At 34.9% G+C, this 18,213-nt stretch overlaps 1 long non-coding RNA gene and 1 other non-coding gene across 5 annotated transcripts in view; both read left to right on the top strand.

Moving 5' to 3' along the window:
• LOC121016296 (uncharacterized) overlaps positions 1-18,213 on the top strand; it is an 887,083-nt gene that overhangs the window by 156,457 nt on the left and 712,413 nt on the right. The gene's annotated exons all lie outside the window — the stretch shown is intronic.
• Positions 17,704-17,894, top strand: LOC121016493 (U2 spliceosomal RNA). The gene has a single exon (XR_005784310.1). It is a non-coding gene; the product is annotated as a U2 spliceosomal RNA (small nuclear RNA).

Genomic DNA, 18,213 nt, shown 5'->3' with positions numbered 1-18,213 from the left:
TGACCTGAGCCGAAGTCGGATGCTTAACCAACTAAGCCACCCAGGGGCTCCTAGAGTATTATTATTTTCTTTAATCTTAAACACCATTTTGTCTGATATTGGTTTAGCCATGTTAGTATCTTATGGTTGCTGTTAGCAGGTATATATTTTTTCATCCTTTTACTTTCAACTACTTCGTATGTTTGAATCTAAACTGTATCACCTATAAAGGGAATACAGATACACAGATCTAGTTTTTTTGTTTATTTTTCAATCCAGTCTTATGACCTCAGCCTGTTGATTATGTTATTTAATCCACTCACATTTAATTTTATCATTAATATGGTTGATTTCATCTGCCATTTTGATTTTGGTTTTGATGTATCCTGTGGCTTTTATTTTTCTATTCTTCTTTTTCTACTTTCTTATTCATTAACTGAATCCAATATGATCTTCTGATGCCCATTCTAAACTTATTTGTGTTACATTCTGCCTAAACCTGTTGAATAGTCAGTTGTTGTTATATTAAAATTACTTGTTCAGACAAAAAGTTTGCTAATAAAAATTATGAGCAGAATACATTGATTGCATAAGAACATCCTTAAATCCATAAGAGTAGAGTCAAAATAATGTATAATTCACAAGTTCACTATTCCACTGTTACTGAAAAATTTACATACACCTCATTGTCATGTTTAGCAGTAGGATATTTATTGTGTCGACAATGTTTATTCAGTGCTTTTCTCGTTTTCATAAAGTGCATCTATTATGAAAAGGAAAACATAAATAAATACATATATTATGGAAAGGTAAGCAAATAGATAAATACCAAAAAAACAAATATTTGGAGTAACATTGGTTATCATTTTTAAATGTTACAGTACTGAGAATCTATTATGCACAATAAGTAACATTTCCTGTGGATTGAATATGTTGTTTGATTACATCCTGCTTTTGGATTAATTCAGAATGATGTCTCAATTATAGTTAGATTCCGTGAATATTTACCTTGTCCCATTATACCACAGTTCAATTTACTTGGATTTCAAAAAGTCACAGTCTTATTTCATTCTGAAAAAAAGTGCAAACTTAGTTTATAAGCATAAAAAGAACTGAATTTTCAAGTGTTATATTTTTAGACTATAACAAAATGTGTAGAAACACTGCCCACACATAAAGACATGTAAACAGCCGATCATTTCTAAGAAGATTACACATTTTTCTTTCCTCAGTTGCAAATACTGAAACTATTGGAAAATAAAATCTTTTAAATCACATTACCCCTATTTAGCACTGCCATAAGATAATTAAGAATTCACCTGAAATGTAAATGGAATTGATGTAAATAAAAATATGTTACTTAATCAGATGCTATTTTATTTTATTTTTTAATGTTTATTTATTTTTGAGAGAGAGAGAATGAGCAGGAGAGGGGCAAAATGAGAGGGAGACACAGAATTGAAAGCAGGCTCCAGGCTCTGAGTTGACAGCACAGAGCCTGACATGGGACTTGAACCCACAAGCCATGAAATCATGACCTGAACTGAAGTCAGACACTTGACTGACTGAGCCACCCAGGTGCCCCAGAGGCTATTTTAAAGTTAAGTTCTACTCAAAGGCCACACAAGTAAACCGTCTTCTGAAATTTGATGAATAACAGATATTTATATAGACAGATAAAGTGTATTTCATTATTTGCTGTGGATTTTCAATTGAAGAAAGATATCTGTAAAATTTTACATTTTATAATGTGGATCTTGTTTCTGTTTTTGTTGTTGTTATACCTATTTTTACTGCATACCTACTACTTGTAGATTTCCTACTCCAAAATCATAACTAACGTGAAAATGCACAATATTCAGAGCAATTGATCAATATTTCCAATCAATTTTCAATCAGTATTAATCAACTTTAGGGCAAAATTTCTTTTTTTTTAAATTTTTTTTTTCAACATTTATTTATTCTTGGGACAGAGAGAGACAGAGCATGAATGGGGGAGGGGCAGAGAGAGAGGGAGACACAGAATCGGAAACAGGCTCCAGGCTCTGAGCCATCAGCCCAGAATCTGACGCGGGCTCGAACTCACGGACCGCGAGATCGTGACCTGGCTGAAGTCGGACGCCCAACCGACTGCGCCACCCAGGCGCCCCAAAATTTCTTTTTTTTTTTAATGTTCTATAGTATAGACATTTTCTTACATAGGTCTGATAATTTTCTTGCCAAACTGACTTTTTGATATTACTTTTGTAAAATAGAACTTTTACACCATTTACATTTGCACCATAAAAATGGTTTTGATTTTTTGTTCTGTATTGGCAGTCACCTTATTGAATGTTCTTATTTGCAATAGTTTCTCTGTTGTTTTGATTGGATATTCTAGGCATGCAATAACATCAGTAGCAAATATAGATAAAGTTACTCTCTAAGAACACCTATCCCTTTTATTTGGATATCTTGTCTTTACACGTTGTTTGAAACTTTTTGAAGAAAATGTTAATGGTAATGATAGAGACTCTTTTGCTTCTTCCTAATTCATGTGGGATAATTTGCCATTTCACCACAAACTGAGAATTTAGGCATTGTCTTTTATAATGAGCAAAATAAAATCCATTAAGTATTCTCGTTTGGGGGCTTCATATTTAGCCAGAAATAATTTAGGTTTTCATCCACTGGCTCTTTCTTTTGGATACCTCTCAAGATACCTTTTTGTTTGTTAATTTATTCGTATATTGAATTAAATTAATAAATTTCTTAATATTGTTACTTAATTCCGAGAATGATAATGCTTGGTCATAATACTCCTGAAATTCAATTTATTTAGGCTTTTAAACATGGTATGTAAATACTACCTTAGCCATTTTTTTTTTTGCAATTTTTGTGGAATCTTCTTTTTTCTGTTTACTATTGAATGTGTTAAATAGTGCATGTGTATTTTTTTTAAATGTATGAAACAATTTACACATGAAACCACTGACTTCCATTTCCCCTTCTTGTGGTAAAAGTTAAAGATACTCACAGAGTAACAGAACAATATAACAATCACTTATTTCCAAAAGAACATTTTTGTGTTCATTTATATCTTGCAATTCTGCTTCTTTTTTGCCTTCAGTGTTTTTTTAATAAGAAATTTTAAATAAGAGATTTTACATATGTCAGTTGCATGTCTTAGCTGCTTAAAATACATGGGCAACCATTTTTACTGAAAATTATGATTTCTTTCTTTTTAACCCATAAGCCTCTTATTCATTTTTCTTGGCTTCCTTCTTTCATTAAGACTTCGGATGCAATATTGATAAGTACCAATGATGGTATTCTTCTCTTGTTCCTAATGAAAATGCTAATAATATTTCACCATTTTTTTGGGTTTGGTGCAAGATATTTATTTTGTTTTTGGTGATAAAATATTTATACCATCAGACTTACCATTGTAATCATTTTTTTTTTTTCAACGTTTATTTTTGGGACAGAGAGAGACAGAGCATGAACGGGGGAGGGGCAGAGAGAGAGGGAGACACAGAATCAGAAACAGGCTCCAAGCTCTGAGCCATCAGCCCAGAGCCTGACACAGGGCTCAAACTCCCAGATGTCCTGGCTGAAGTCGGACGCTTAACCTACTGCGCCACCCAGGCGCCCCACCATTGTAATCATTTTTAAATGTACAATTCTGTAGCATGAAGTACATTCACAGTGTTGTGCCACCATCAGTACTATCTGTTGCCAGAACTATTTCATCCTCCCAATCAAAAATCCTGTTGATATTCTGAGGAGAGTCTGGGCCCGAAGTAACATTTTTCGAAGAGCAACATGGATTGGTGTATAGTAGCCGTATAAACAGTGTTGGGGTAACAAGAGCAAGGAACAAATGCATTTGGTGACGGGTTTGAGAAATTACCAGAGAAGACGTGAAATCAGCTCATGTCTTTGAAACATGAGCTGATTAGCAACAGGTGAAGAAAGCAGTACCGAACATCCCAGGCTGTAGAGAGATTAAAAACAAAGACCAAGAGGAATTAAAGCTCATACTATGCTTATGAAATTGTAAGTAATCGAGTAAACGATGGGTGAGGACAGTGGATGAAATTGCAAGAAACAGGATTGTAGGGGCACCTGGGTGGCTCAGTTGGTTAAGTGTCTGACTTCTGCTCAGGTCATGATCTTATGGCTCTCTCTGCTTGTGAGTTGGAGCTCCGTGTGGGGCTCTATGCTGAAGGCTCAGAGCCTGGAGCCTGCTTCAGATTCTCTGTCTGTCTCCCTCTCTCTCTCTGCCCCTCCCCTGCTCATGCTTGTCTCTCTGTCTCTCAAAAATAAAATAAAACGTTAAAAATTAAAAAAAAAAAAAAGAAACAAGATTGTAGAGGATTTTTAAAACTGCATGAGAGTAGGACTTTATCCTGCTAGTCCCAGAAAGTTTACTATTTTTTACCTACTGCGTATTATGAAAATACCTCTACTTTTGGATTGCTTTTCTAGTGACACTGTGATTAGAGAAAGACCAAGTAAAGAGACACATAGGAATGATGTTCCAGTTGTGAAGCTCTGATACAGGTCAAAGGGAAATGGAAATGAAAGGGTGACACAATAGGTATTTTAGAATTAGGTTAGGTAGCACCTGACTGTGTCTGTGACGCCACAGCGTCCCTCAGTCACTTTTCTTCCTCATCTGCCTTGCTGTCCCCTTTCAAACTGTCGCTTTCATCATTCCTCTTTAAGACATATCTTGTATTATGCAGTCTTCTACTCAAAGCTACCGATGTTCCTCCTCCATAACTGAAAGAAACATAACCCAATCTTAAGTTGGCATTTAAAAAGCCATCCTGATCTAGTTCCGTTACCTTTCTGGACTTGTTACATTTCTAAGTTTACCTTGTGTTGCTGTAAAAGTAGTCTCTCCTTTGTAAAATAATCACCACAGTCAAGTTATGCACCATAAATATATGCAGTTTTTAGGTCAATTTTACTTTGAAGAAACTGGAAAAAAAATAAAACAACAAACAGTTGTTGCAAAAAAAAAAATGTCTCATCCACTCTCTGAAATTGTGTATTTTCTACTTTCTTTTGTCTTCGTTCAGCTTAACAAAGTCCTACAAATACTAAAAACTCAATGCAAGTATTATCTCTTCAGTAAAGATGCATCAATGCTCAACTACATATATCTTTTCTAAATTCTCTGGGTATTCTGCTCACAGGTTTTTTTCATGTGAGGAGTTACTTTATATATTGTCTCCCATGTAGTATCTCTGTATGACATTTCCTATGTCTTCATTTCATATCTACATCTCCTTACAGCACCGGGCATAGTGTCTTTCATAGATTAGATGCTTTAAAATGTTTATTGAATTAATAAATTGATAACACCTGTTTGTGTTCCATTATACTTAGTATAAAATCCATTCTTTTACAATGGCCTCAAATTCTTTCCCTGACCTGGTCTCTTTTTCTCTACAATCTCATCAACCACCAATTACCTTTCTATTGGCCATCCACAGCAATCTTATGCCCACCTTAAAACCTTGATATTTACTGCTTCCTCTGTACAAATGTTCCCCTACCAGACAAATCCTCAACTGTTCCTTCTTATCATTCAGACCTTAGCTCGCCAGCAAGGTCTTCCCTGACTGTACAATATAAATTATCATCATCTCCCCAATGACTCTTAATCACATCATGTATTTTCTTTTCTTTCTATTTTTTTGTATTGTTGCTACCTACATATTTAGACTTTTAAATTATTATTTTCCCTCTATATTTTCTGAAATATAAGCTTTAATAAAGCAGAGATCATGTCTGTCTTGACCATCCATGTATCCCATGAGCCTATAATTTTTATACTTGTACTCTATACATGTTTGTTAAATAAGTTACCATATTATACCTTTCAAATTCTTCTTCTAACTAAATCTAAAGTGCATTGTAAACTGGAGATGGGGATACAAAAAAATGACTTAATAATTGTCTCCTGCCAAACTTAGTTACTCCCAAGCCTACCATAAGGGATCAGCTGATCATTTTAAGAGGGATAATCTGTTTTTAAGGGTTCATGAAATATCCAAAGGGCATAATCATCAAATCAGATCTTCCCACTTGTAATTCACAAATGGTCTAAAATTCCCAAATCATTTATCTTTCCATTTGAGAGGATATGCTAACATGACTTGAAAAACAATCCCAGGAACTTGTTTTCTTGGCAGGTTAAAAGAATGTACATTAACCGTAATATATTTATTTTTTTAAATGCGTATTTATTTATTTTGAGAGAGAGAGAGCATGCATGAGTGTGCACACATAAGTAGTACGGAGGGCAGAGAGAGAGAGAATCTCAAGTAGGCTTGTGGCAGTCAGCTCATAGCCTGACATGAGGCTTGATCTCATGAACCGTGAGATCATGTGACCTGAGCTGAAATCAAGAGTTGGATGATTAACCAACTGAGCCACTTAGGTGCCCAACCATAATATATTTCTATAATTGTGTGATTTCTTTCCCATTTCAACATGTAATATTATTATTTATTATTTTTGCTTGGCTTTAAATACAATTATTTTTTATGTTCTATAAATATTTTAAAATATTTGAATCCTATAATCTTTTACCTTTTCATGAGTCTTAATCAGATTATAGAGTTACAAATCATATATGCAAAAATTTGGTTGGACTTAGATGATGACATCTGTGATTAATGAATCTTAGAAGAGAAGGTGAAGAAAATCACATCTTGTTAACCCCTCTGAAAGTTTCATCTGCAAGAGTAATAACAAATATACTCTTTATTCTTCTCTGTTTTATTTTTTAAATGTTAATTTATTTATTTTGAGAGAGAGAGCACAAGCAGGGTATGGGGAGCAGAAAGAAAGGGAGAAAGAAAATCCCAAGCAGCCTCCACACTCAGTGTGGAGCCGACACAGGGCTTGAGCTCACTACTGTGAAATTATGACCTGACCCCAAATCAAGAGTCAGACCCTAACCAACTGAGCCACCCAGGTGCCTTATCCTTCTTTGTTTTAAACCAACAAAAATGCAGTGTAAAATAAAGGGTGCCCAGATATCACATTAACAATCCAAAGGTTAATACTTAATAACAATAGGTTCTTTTAATGGGAACAAACAATACTAAGCATGTTGCATGTTTTCTTTCATTTAATTTTTACAATTTTTTTATTAATTTGTAATATTAATATACTGTCTTTTTAAAAATTTTTAATGTTTATTCTGAGGAGAGAGAGACAGAGTATGAGCAGGGGAGGAGCCGAGTGAGAGGGAGACACAGAATCCAAAGCAGTCTTCATTCTCTGAGCTGTCAGCACAGAGCCTGACATGGGGCTTGAACCCACGAACCATGAGATCATGACCTTAGCTGAAGTTGGATGCTTAGCCAACTGAGCCACCCAGACACCCCTAATATACTGTTTTTTTTTTTTAATTTTCATTAGTTTTTTTAAATTTATTTATTTTGAGAGAGAGTGTGTGCGTGCACATGAGTGGGGGATGGGTAGAGATTGAGGGAGAGAGAGAGAATGCCAAGCAGGCTCTGTGCTGTCAGTGTAGAGCCTGACATGGGGCTTGATCCTAAGAACAATGAGATCATGACCTGAGCTAAGATCAAGTGTCAGATGCCTAACCAACTGAACCACCCGTGCGCCCCAAATTTTTCATTAGTTTTCTTTTTAAGTTTAAGTATAGTTGACATAAAATGTTGCATTAGTTTCCAGTGTGCAATGCAGAATTGACAACTTTATACATTATGATATGTTAATCACAAGTGTAGCTACCATTTGTGCTGTTACATCACTATTACAATATCATTGACTGTATTCCTTATGCTCTGCCTTTTATTCCCATGACTAATTCATTCTATAACTAGAAGCCTTTATCTCCCACTTCCCTTCACCCGGTTTTCTCAGCCCCTTACCCACATCCCCTTTAGCAACCCTCAATGTTCTTTGTATTTATATGCCTGATTCTGCTTTTAGTTTATTCATTTGCTAATTTGTTTTTTTTTAAGATCCTACATATAAGTGAAATCATATTGGTATTTGCCTTTCTCAGTTTGACTTATTTTGTTTATCATAATACCCTTTAGATACATCCATATTGTCTCAAATGGCCTGACCTCATCTTTTTATGGCTGCATTATATTCCATTAGATAGATATTAGATACAGATATATAGATATGTCTATATAGATAGATAGATAGACAGACATACATAGACATACATACACACACACACACACACACACACACACACACACACACCACATTTTCTTATCCATTCATCTACTGATGGACACTTAAGTTGCTTCCATATCATGGCTACTGCAAACAATGCTGCCTTGAACAAGGGGGTGCATATATTTTTTCAGATTCGTGTTTTTGTTTTCTTTGAGTAAATACCCAGTAGTGGAATTACTGGGTCTTATGGTAAGTCTACTTTTTAAAAAAATTTTTTAAATGTTTATTTATTTTTGAGGGAGAGACAAAGTATGAGCAGAGGAGGGACAGAGAGAGGGAGACACAGAATCTGAAACAGGCTCCAGGCTCTGAGGTGTCAGCACAGAGTCTGATGTGGGGCTTGAACTCAAGAACTATGAGATCATGGCCTGAACCAAAGTTGGATGCTTAACCGACTGAGCCACCCACACGCCCCCAAGTCTATTTTTAATTTTTGAGAAATATCTATACTGTTTTCCACAGTGGCTGTACCAGTTTACATCCCCACCAATGATGCACAAGAGTTTCTATTTCTCCACATCTTCACCTATTCTTGTTATTTCTTGTCATTTTTATTTTAGCCATTCTAACTGATGTAAGGTGATTATCTTGTGGTTTTGATTTGCACTTTCCTGATGAGGAGTGATGTTGAGTGTCTTCCCTGATGACACTAAGGCCTAGAGAGGTTGAAAAAACTGCTGAGGTCATATGATAATATTGCACAATTTTGGCAGTCAAAGGGAAGTCTTTCTTCTTAACATCCATGCTCTTAACCATTTGGACATACTGCAAATTTACTACACCATGCCAGCAAAGAGGAGGAATGTTAAAGCCTTCCAAATATCAAATAGTGCTTGCCCACACTTCTGGTTATTGGAGAATAGTCCAACATCCTACAACCAGCCTGTAAGGCCAGGCCATACCATCAAGACTTAAATCTTTCATTATTCGAACACATACTTTTGTGAATACATAGTATGTGCCTATGTTATGTTTCACGTACAGTTCTTTATAACTTTTGGTATAAATCTGTGAAATGTGCATTAATTTCCAAAGTTTATTTGGTCAACCTCAATGCTAAATAACTACTAAGAAGTTTGTGATCAGAGGAGGTGAGTTAGTGTATGCTCATTCATACCAAAGCAACATATATACTTGTGTCTGTGTGTGTGTAAAATGCTTCTTAAAGTTGATGACAATAATAAAATTTAAGTGTTATCATTTCCATTTTACAAAGGTAAGCAACAAACAACTACAATGATGTAGGCCTTCAATGAAGGGTCAAATTAAAGAGAAGCAGATAATAAATGATTCAGTGAGAGAGAGAGTTCATATTCCATTGGGCTGAACAGAGAAGTCTCCTTCTGTTCAAAGTGTTTTAGCTGAGTCTCAAAAGGCCATTTCAGACCAGGTACAGGTGTAAAACAGAGGTGCAAAAGTGGGGGAAGTCATAATATATCATACAGTTATTGCTGAAGAGAAGGAAACAGTACCAACAAGGATAACAAAGACTCTGCTTTGTTCTTCAATTCATTTGGATCTTTTCTTTTTAATAATTTTTTTTTTAAACACAGAGATTTGGCATTTTCCTGATTTGATATGTGTAAACTGAAACATCAATCACTTTTTAATGTATTCAATACCAACTTTCCTCCAAAATGTATCTTCTTATAGATTTTAAAAAATGAAAATAAAACTTCCTAATAGTATTGACTCCTCAAGGTCTCCTACGTTAACTCCTGGATTGACCAGGCAGTTTGGAAAATAGCATTATGGAACAAGCAAAAAATGATTATAAAATTTCTCCTATTTTTAGGAAAATAATTGAGTTGATTCATGGTTTAATTATCTGTGTCATTTTGTACAGTGGACTGGAATAACGTTTCTCCTGAATTACTAATAAAAAAAATACTGTAGGCTTAGTGAGTCAAATAAATGGTTAAATATAGAACAATCTGAGATACATTTAATATTAAATTGGATAAAAGTACTAATTGACAGTACTGGAGCAGAAAGTAAAATAAATGAAATTAGCTCTCATCACTTTAATTGGTGTTTGGTGAATTTAGAAACATAAACACTTGAAGTAAATCTTGAACAGTCATGTTTAGAAAAGGTAGAAGGAAGCAAAATAATGCAAAATGAACATTGACTAACAGTCATATCTATCTGGCTACATAGTTAGACATATATGTGTTTATCAAGCCTATTTCTCATTGTGTATACAATGGTTCCACTGTTAAATGTCTTCCATAAGATAGTTGACAGTGATAAAAGATAAAAGACAAGGACAGATAGATTTCTGTTCACAAGAGAGAGTAAATTTTGGACCATAACCAGAAAGTTACTTCCCACACCAAACAGCCCCCACCCCCATTACTAAATAAAATAGATAGACAGAGGCAGATATTGGAGCATTAGATAAAGTGTATCACCGTACATTTAGGAAAATGAAGTAAGTAGCAGTAGACCTTTGCAGAACATATTTAAGAAAAGTGAAACTTCCTTACTAATAAGTAAATAAAGTCTACAGTATTAACCTACTATATTAATAATCCCCACTATTCATTCATCCACCAGAAGTACAGGCTGATGTATCCACGTTGAGAACAATGGCAGAGCCGAGCAAGCAAACCCACTCCCCACACCACATCTTCTGAGAGCCTGTGCACGATGGCAAAGTGAACTCTCCTGGCCTACACCCATGACAGTGACAGCTCAGTCTGTCTCAGCAGCAGCAGCAGCAGCAGCAGCAGCAGCAGCAGCAGAATCCCTGCCTGGCAGGTTGCATGCCTAGGATGACAGTCCTGGTCTGCTGCAGTATCCACATCAGCAGGTTGACTGTCACATACCAGAGACAGCAGGTTAGCCAAGCCACAGTGGCAGCATCAGCAGAGTTTGGGTGGAGTTTTATCCCCAGCTCATCCCTACTGGGAAACCCAACCGGCAACCGTAAGTAGCACAGAACAAAACACACAGAATAACCATTGCCAGGGCTCTGGAAACTAACCTCATTGGAATTACAGCTAACAAAAGTAGTCAAAGAGCTACATACAGTGCCTAATAGTGTGAATACCTGCTAACCCAGGCATTTTAATTGGGATCACTTGTCTCCTATGATAATGTGAAAAATGTCAAAGATGACAAAAAATCTCTTACAGTACAATGAACAAAAACACAGCTGGAAAGATAAAACCAATCAATGGGCATCAACACTGAGATTATTCACATGTTGGAAGTATGTAACAAGAATTTTATAACAATCATAAAAATGCTTTAAGCAGTTATAAATCTTCTTGAAACAAATTAAAAAATTAGGAGAAAATCTTAGAAAAGAAATTTGTTAAAAGAAGAAACAAATGGAAATTTTAGAAGTGAAAAATATAATAAACAAGTAAAGACCTCACTGGATTATCTCAAAGCACAGTAAACACTACATAGGATAAAATTAGTAAACTTGAGGAAAAAGCAATAATTAACTTGACTGGTGCTGTTATCATTAAACAAATTTAATTTGTAGTTATAAAGCTCTTTCCTCACCAAAACAAAAACAAAAATTAATAACAACAACAAAAACAAAACCCCTGTAGGCTTACATGTTTTCACTGGAGAATTTAAAGAATTAACACAAATTTACACTAGCTCAGTAAATAGAAGAAGAGGGAACACTTCCTACTCACGTTGAGGCCGATATTACCTAATACCAAAACCACACAAATATGGTACAAAAAAAGGAAACTACAGACCAATATCTCCCGTGAATTTAGATGCCAGAATTCTGAACAAAATATCAGTAAATTGAATCCACCGATGTATAAAGAATTAAGTACCTGGATCCATGGCGGTTGATCTCAGGTATACAAGGATAGTTCCTTTTTTTTTTTTGAAAATCAGTCAGCGTGGTTCACCATAACAGCAGACTAAAGAAGAAAACTTCTGTGATGATATCATATAATGCAGAAAAATCATTTGGCAAAATCCAATACCTACTCATGTTTTAAATTTTCAGCAAACTATCAGTAAAGGAGAACTCACTCAACTGAGAGATTACCTACCAAAAACCTACAGTTAGCTTCATCTTACCTAATGGTGATAGACTTCTTTATGTCTCAACTTGAGAAGAAGGCGTGGACTTCTGCTAGTACCATTCATACTTATCATAGCACTGCAAGCTCTAGGCAGCACAGCAAGGCAAGAAAAGGCATATAATTGGAAAAGAAAAAATAAAACTGTCTATTTGCAGATTACAGAATTGTATACGTAGTGATTGCTAGGTTTTAGAGTGGGGAACATGTGGTAGTTGTAGGAAGTTACACGTGTGTTAAATTTGCGTAAAAGTGTATACATACACTCACATCAGTGCATTTATAACTGGTAAAATAAGATTAGGCTCTGTGGATACTACTAATGCCAATTACCTGGTTGTTGTATTATATTGTATTATATTATATTATATTATATTATATTATATTATATTTATTATATTATATTAATCATATTAGATTTTAATATTGGGAGATGCATGGAAAAGGATGCAAGGGACTACACTACATGTTTCTTTGAAACTTCCTATGAATCTATAAGTATTTCAAAATCAATTTTTTAAAAATATCTGATTGCATCATAAGCTGCAATTCAAATGAATTGCTTTGCTGTCTTTATTAAATCCTAATAGAATATCTTTATTATATTCTTATTATTTATGAGATACTTACAGTCTCTCAATTCTTCCAGCAAATATTACCCAATGTTGTGTGAGAAATTATTTTAACATCAAAATATTTTAATATAATGGAGTAACACTTTGTTCTCATTTTTAAATTCATGTTTTTAAAACTATAAACATGGTAATCTCTATGGATTGTTTCACTTCAAAAAAAATTCTCAATTTGGGACCTCTTTTCTTATCTGAAAAGGAGAGTAATCATATTTCTGAGGACCTATCTCAGTATGTTTGGGCTGCTATAATAAAATATCTGAGACTGGGTGCTTATAACACAATGTTGGAAGCTGAAAGTCCAAGATCAAGGTGCTGGAATGGTTAGGTTCTAGTAGAAGGCCCTCTTCTGGCCTTCAAACTTCCCACTTCTCACTATGTTCTCAAATGGTGGAAGAAGTGATGATCTCTCTGGGATCTCCTTTATAAGGGCACTAATTATAATCATAAGGACTCTGTACTCATGACCTAATCACTTTCCAAAGGCCCCAGCTCCTAATACCATCATCTTGGGCATTAGGTTTTCAACTTATGAATTTTGGGGAAACACCAACTATCAACCTATAGCTAGACCATTCCAACCTTTACTGTTAGAAAAAGCATAAGGACACACAGGTGGTGAGAATTGAAAAAGAAAAAGTTTGAGAGAGAGAAATGAATGGTTTGGAATACTTGACTCCCGGGGAAGCAACTTAAATTATCTAAGGCAAAGTTTCCATACTCCATCTTTTCAAATATGAACATATTTCTCTTTCCCTGAAATATGAGTAGCAGGTCAATCTGAAAACAAACAAGAAGTTTGCTGCTGATCTGTCACATTTTTCTTTGAGCGCATTTAAAGAACTGAGAGAGTGCTAGGGGCTTGGCAGCTGGGTTCTTGTCAGCAAGCCATCTCTTGCTTGGTTGGCAAGATTTAAAATGGTTATTGCCTTAGGAAGTAAAGGGTAGCCTGGAGGAAATGGCCTGAAGGAAACTAAAATGCAGCATTGCAAAATCAATAACATTGCAGAAAGGCTATTTAGTCAGCAGAGGACCTTCGGAAGATCTTTCTGTTCAGAAGGTATAGTAGCTGCAGTGACGAGTTGCAAAGTAAACAAGCTCACGAAAATTTCAGAAAATATTTTGAATGTCAGTGCTTATTTTCCACAATGATACTACAACATCCTAAAAGAGAAAGACACTGGTCTTTTTTGTCTTGCTCATAATATTATTCCTTATATATAATAATACATACACCTAATATTACAGTTGGTATACTAAGTTTCCACTCGTGGGATTTCATTTTGTAAGAGGATGCATGTATCATCTTGACTAGACTCTTATTCCAATCTGTCTAATTTAAACCCGAACTTGAGATATCAATTTTTTAAAAAGCAAAACCAGTAAACAAGGTCAAGGGTCAAAGATTTCTTGTCACTAGAGAAAGTGTACAAGCGAAGGAAGTTGTTTCCATAAGCATATGCAACCATGAGTACAGATGGATGAAACAAACACTGGGACTACCCAATAAGGTAAAGGGTGGTAATGTAGAGATGAGCAAGTGAGAGTTCCATGTGGACTAAGGAGAGTTACTTGTTGATTAACATGAGGCCTAGTTTGACCACATCTAAAAGACGTAACGGGCCATTGAAACATATCCATGAAAGCTTCACGTAAGCTATGTAATGGTGGCAAAATAAAGCCTCATGAAGAATGACAAAAATATACTGAAACTTTCTAAACTATAATGGTTGAGGGATGCCTTCAGAATAATCATTAGCAAAGGATCTGTGATTAGGTTGAACCAACTGACCAGTATGAAAACAACAGACATGGTATCTGTTGATGCCAGAGAGGCAATGGGAGAAAAAGCAGTGTCACCCAAGCTCTACTGCTGTGTCATAGAGATACGGGCTCCATTTCTATCCACTGAATCCTATGGAAAGATAGGAAACAAAATAAAGACATATGAATGGACTGATGTAAACTCATCAGCCTTCTTCAGAAACTATCTCCAGATCCAACTGCTGAACCCTCCCCCTTTTTATTTTACAAAGAAGAGATTTTAAGTAGAATATGTACTTGTGAATGAATATATTGAAGTAATATGTATATGTATAAATTCAGTTAGATGTGAGAAATAACTGTGAGGTCTACATGATTGCTATGAGATATGGAATATTTCTTTTTCTTGTAATATTTCAAGTCCCTACTTTGGTGAGGGTCAGCAGGAGATCTCTCAAGAAACAGTAAAGAAGAAAATCCATTTTTGGAGACTGTAATTCTCCAAGTATTCTATTCTCTTCAGTGGATTATACAAAGTGCCAGGGACTTAATATTAGAGTTAGGACTTTTAAACTGCCGTATATTAGGCTAAGAAGGACTGGCTGTTGTTTACAAATGTATTCTAAAATTTATTGCAGACACAAGAAATAAATGCCAAATGAAGACTGAATTCATTTAGTAACTGAGTTCAGAATATTTACTGAAGTGTCACTAGAGGACTGTAGCCATTTATCACAACTAATCCTGGCACTATCTGCTAGTTGTTGATGAATAAGAATAATCTATAGCCTTTCAGTTATTCGGAAATCATATATCTGCTGAGGGACTTGTATTTAAAATATATAAAATCCTTACAACTAAGTAATAAAAGGAGAATAAACAATTTAAAAATATACAAATGATCTGAATAGACATATTTACAAGGAAGATATACAAATAGCCAGTAAGCACATAAAAAACACCTGACACCATTAGTCACCAAGAAAATGAAGCTCAGAAACATAATGAAATACCATTTCACACCCATTAGGATGACTATTATCAACAAGTTATATAGTAACAAATGTTAAAGATGTGGAAAGTTTGGAACCCTCATACCATGCTGGTGGGGATGTAAAATGAGTCAATCACTTTGGAAAACAGGCTGGCGTTTCCTCAAAATGTTAAATATAGAGTTATCATATGATCCAACAATTATACTCCTATTCATATATCAAAGAGAAATGAAACACAAAAACTTGCATATAAATGTATATAATCAGCATTATTCACAATAGTCAAAAGATAGAAACCAAATAAATGTCCATCAACTAACAAGTGAATAAAGAAAATATGGCATATCCATATAATGATAATGCTATAATATTTGGCCATAAAAAGGAATGAAGTACTAATGTATGTTACAGTATGGATGAACCTTGAAAACATTAGAAGTGAAAGAAGCCACTCATAAAAGATCACATATGATATGCTATGCCATTCATAGAAAATGTCCAGAATAGAGAAATCCATAGACAGAAAGTATCCTAGTGGTTACTTAGGGCTGAAGAAGGGAGAGATAGGGGAAGTGATAGCGACAAGTATGGGTTGTTTGTTTGAAAATGAACTAAATCTGACTGTGGTGATGGTTGCACACATCTGTGAATACATTAGAAAGCGTTGAATAAAGTAACTTAAATGAATGAATTGTAGGGTATGTGCATTATATCTCAATAAAGCTGCTGAGGAAGAATGAGAAGTAGAAGGAGGAAGAGGAGGAGGGGAAGGAGAAGATCATAATGACGAAAGAAAAAATCTGTAGCCACCCAGTTAATTCCTAACATCTTCCAGATTTTGGTGCTGAGATGGTGGGGTGCAGAGAAGGAAAGACACGCCCTGCCCAGCTAGGCAAATGCGTTAAAGCACAGCAACATGAAACAAGGAAAAGACCTCATCCTTTAGAAACTGAAAATGACTCACCGACAAGAGCTCATGTGATAAAGCCTTCATATCTGATAACAAAAGACAGGAGAAAAATAATAGAATGTACAGTATTTGATAAAGCATTGAACTCTAAAATATGGAAAGACATTTAGTATCAGAGACATTCAATGCAGAAAAATGTTGGATGCTACAGATCCATCATGATTCTGTAAGCAGTTGCCTTCAATTACAATTCACTTGCAATGCGAAACTGTTTTTGTTTTGTTTGTTTTGACTCATTACAAGATATGTTTCCTGCACTCTCAATTAGGTTTTCAATGGATATATAACAAAGTAAGAATTCTGAGACCAGAAATAGTTTTTTTTTTTTAAATTAAATGAGCTAATTCCCAGTTAATTACAATAGAGGTATGACAATTTATTGGGCGAGTAGATAATATAAATGTATTGAAACATAATGAATATTTCTCTGAACTTCATTAGGCTTTCATATACTCATTTCTATTTAATTATAACTAAATCACCAACATTTATTGCCGAGTTAGAAACACTTTCGAATAATAGCCTGGTTAATACTGAATTAAAGCACAATCCAATGGAAGTCCCTACATAAAAACAAATGAATTAACTAGAAATAAATTTGTCATTGTAAGTGCTAGAAGAGTTATAATTATGTCATTATTTCAATATGATACGCCGAAACATTTTAGAACCTTTTTTTCAAAACAAAAAGGGCATATTTAAAAAGTTAATTTTGCTGTCTTATGTGGTTTCTCATATCAGTAAAGTATTTTGCTTTAGACCATTTATCATTTGAGCCATTTTGTACTCAATTCTCCTAGCCCCCTAACTGAATTGGCCTTAAGTTTCAAGAGTTACAGATGAAAATAAAACTAACAAATTTAAAGTGATTGGATTAGTGGGGTGCCTGGGCAGCTCAGTCAGTTAAGCATCCAACTTCAGCTCGGATCATGATCTCATGGTCTTTGAGTTCGAGCCCTGTGTCAGGCTCTGTAGAGCCTGCTTCGCATTCTGTGTCTCCCCTCTCTGCCCCTCCCCTGCTCATGTTGTCTCTCTCTCTCTCAAAAATAAACAAACATTAAAAAAATAATTTAATCGCTTCTCGGCCTTTTGGCTAAGATCAAGTGTAGTATCTGTTCTTATCAGTTTAATATCTGATACGTCCTCTATCCGAGGACAATATATTAAATGGATTTTTGGAATTAGGAGATGGAATAGGAGCTTGCTCCATCCACTCCACGCATCGACCTGGTATTGCATTACTTCCAGGAACGGTGCACCAAAAAAAAAATAAATAAATAAATAAAAAATAATAATAATAATTTAAAGTAATTGCACCAAAAACATTCATTGTCATAACAAAAGTCATAACATGCTGTACAGGGCTGAAGAAAGTGAATTTAATTTTTCCCATTCTAAAAATATTACATTTAATAGAAATTTATTTTTCAAGATACTAAATTTCTTCAAGATACTCAGTTTACTTATACGTGAATAAGAATGTGATTGCAAATTGATAAGTGTTCCATTCTGATGTTTGTTTTTTTCAAAATACAATATTTTTTGCAGTAAATTTACTGTACCGTGGGGGCACCTGGATAGCT

This window comes from Herpailurus yagouaroundi, unplaced genomic scaffold (assembly GCF_014898765.1).
Source record: "Herpailurus yagouaroundi ecotype Mexico unplaced genomic scaffold, PumYag 210, whole genome shotgun sequence".
Lineage (NCBI taxonomy): Eukaryota > Metazoa > Chordata > Mammalia > Carnivora > Felidae > Herpailurus > Herpailurus yagouaroundi.
Note: the sequence above shows the minus strand (reverse complement) of the source record. Positions and strands in the feature narration are given on the sequence as shown.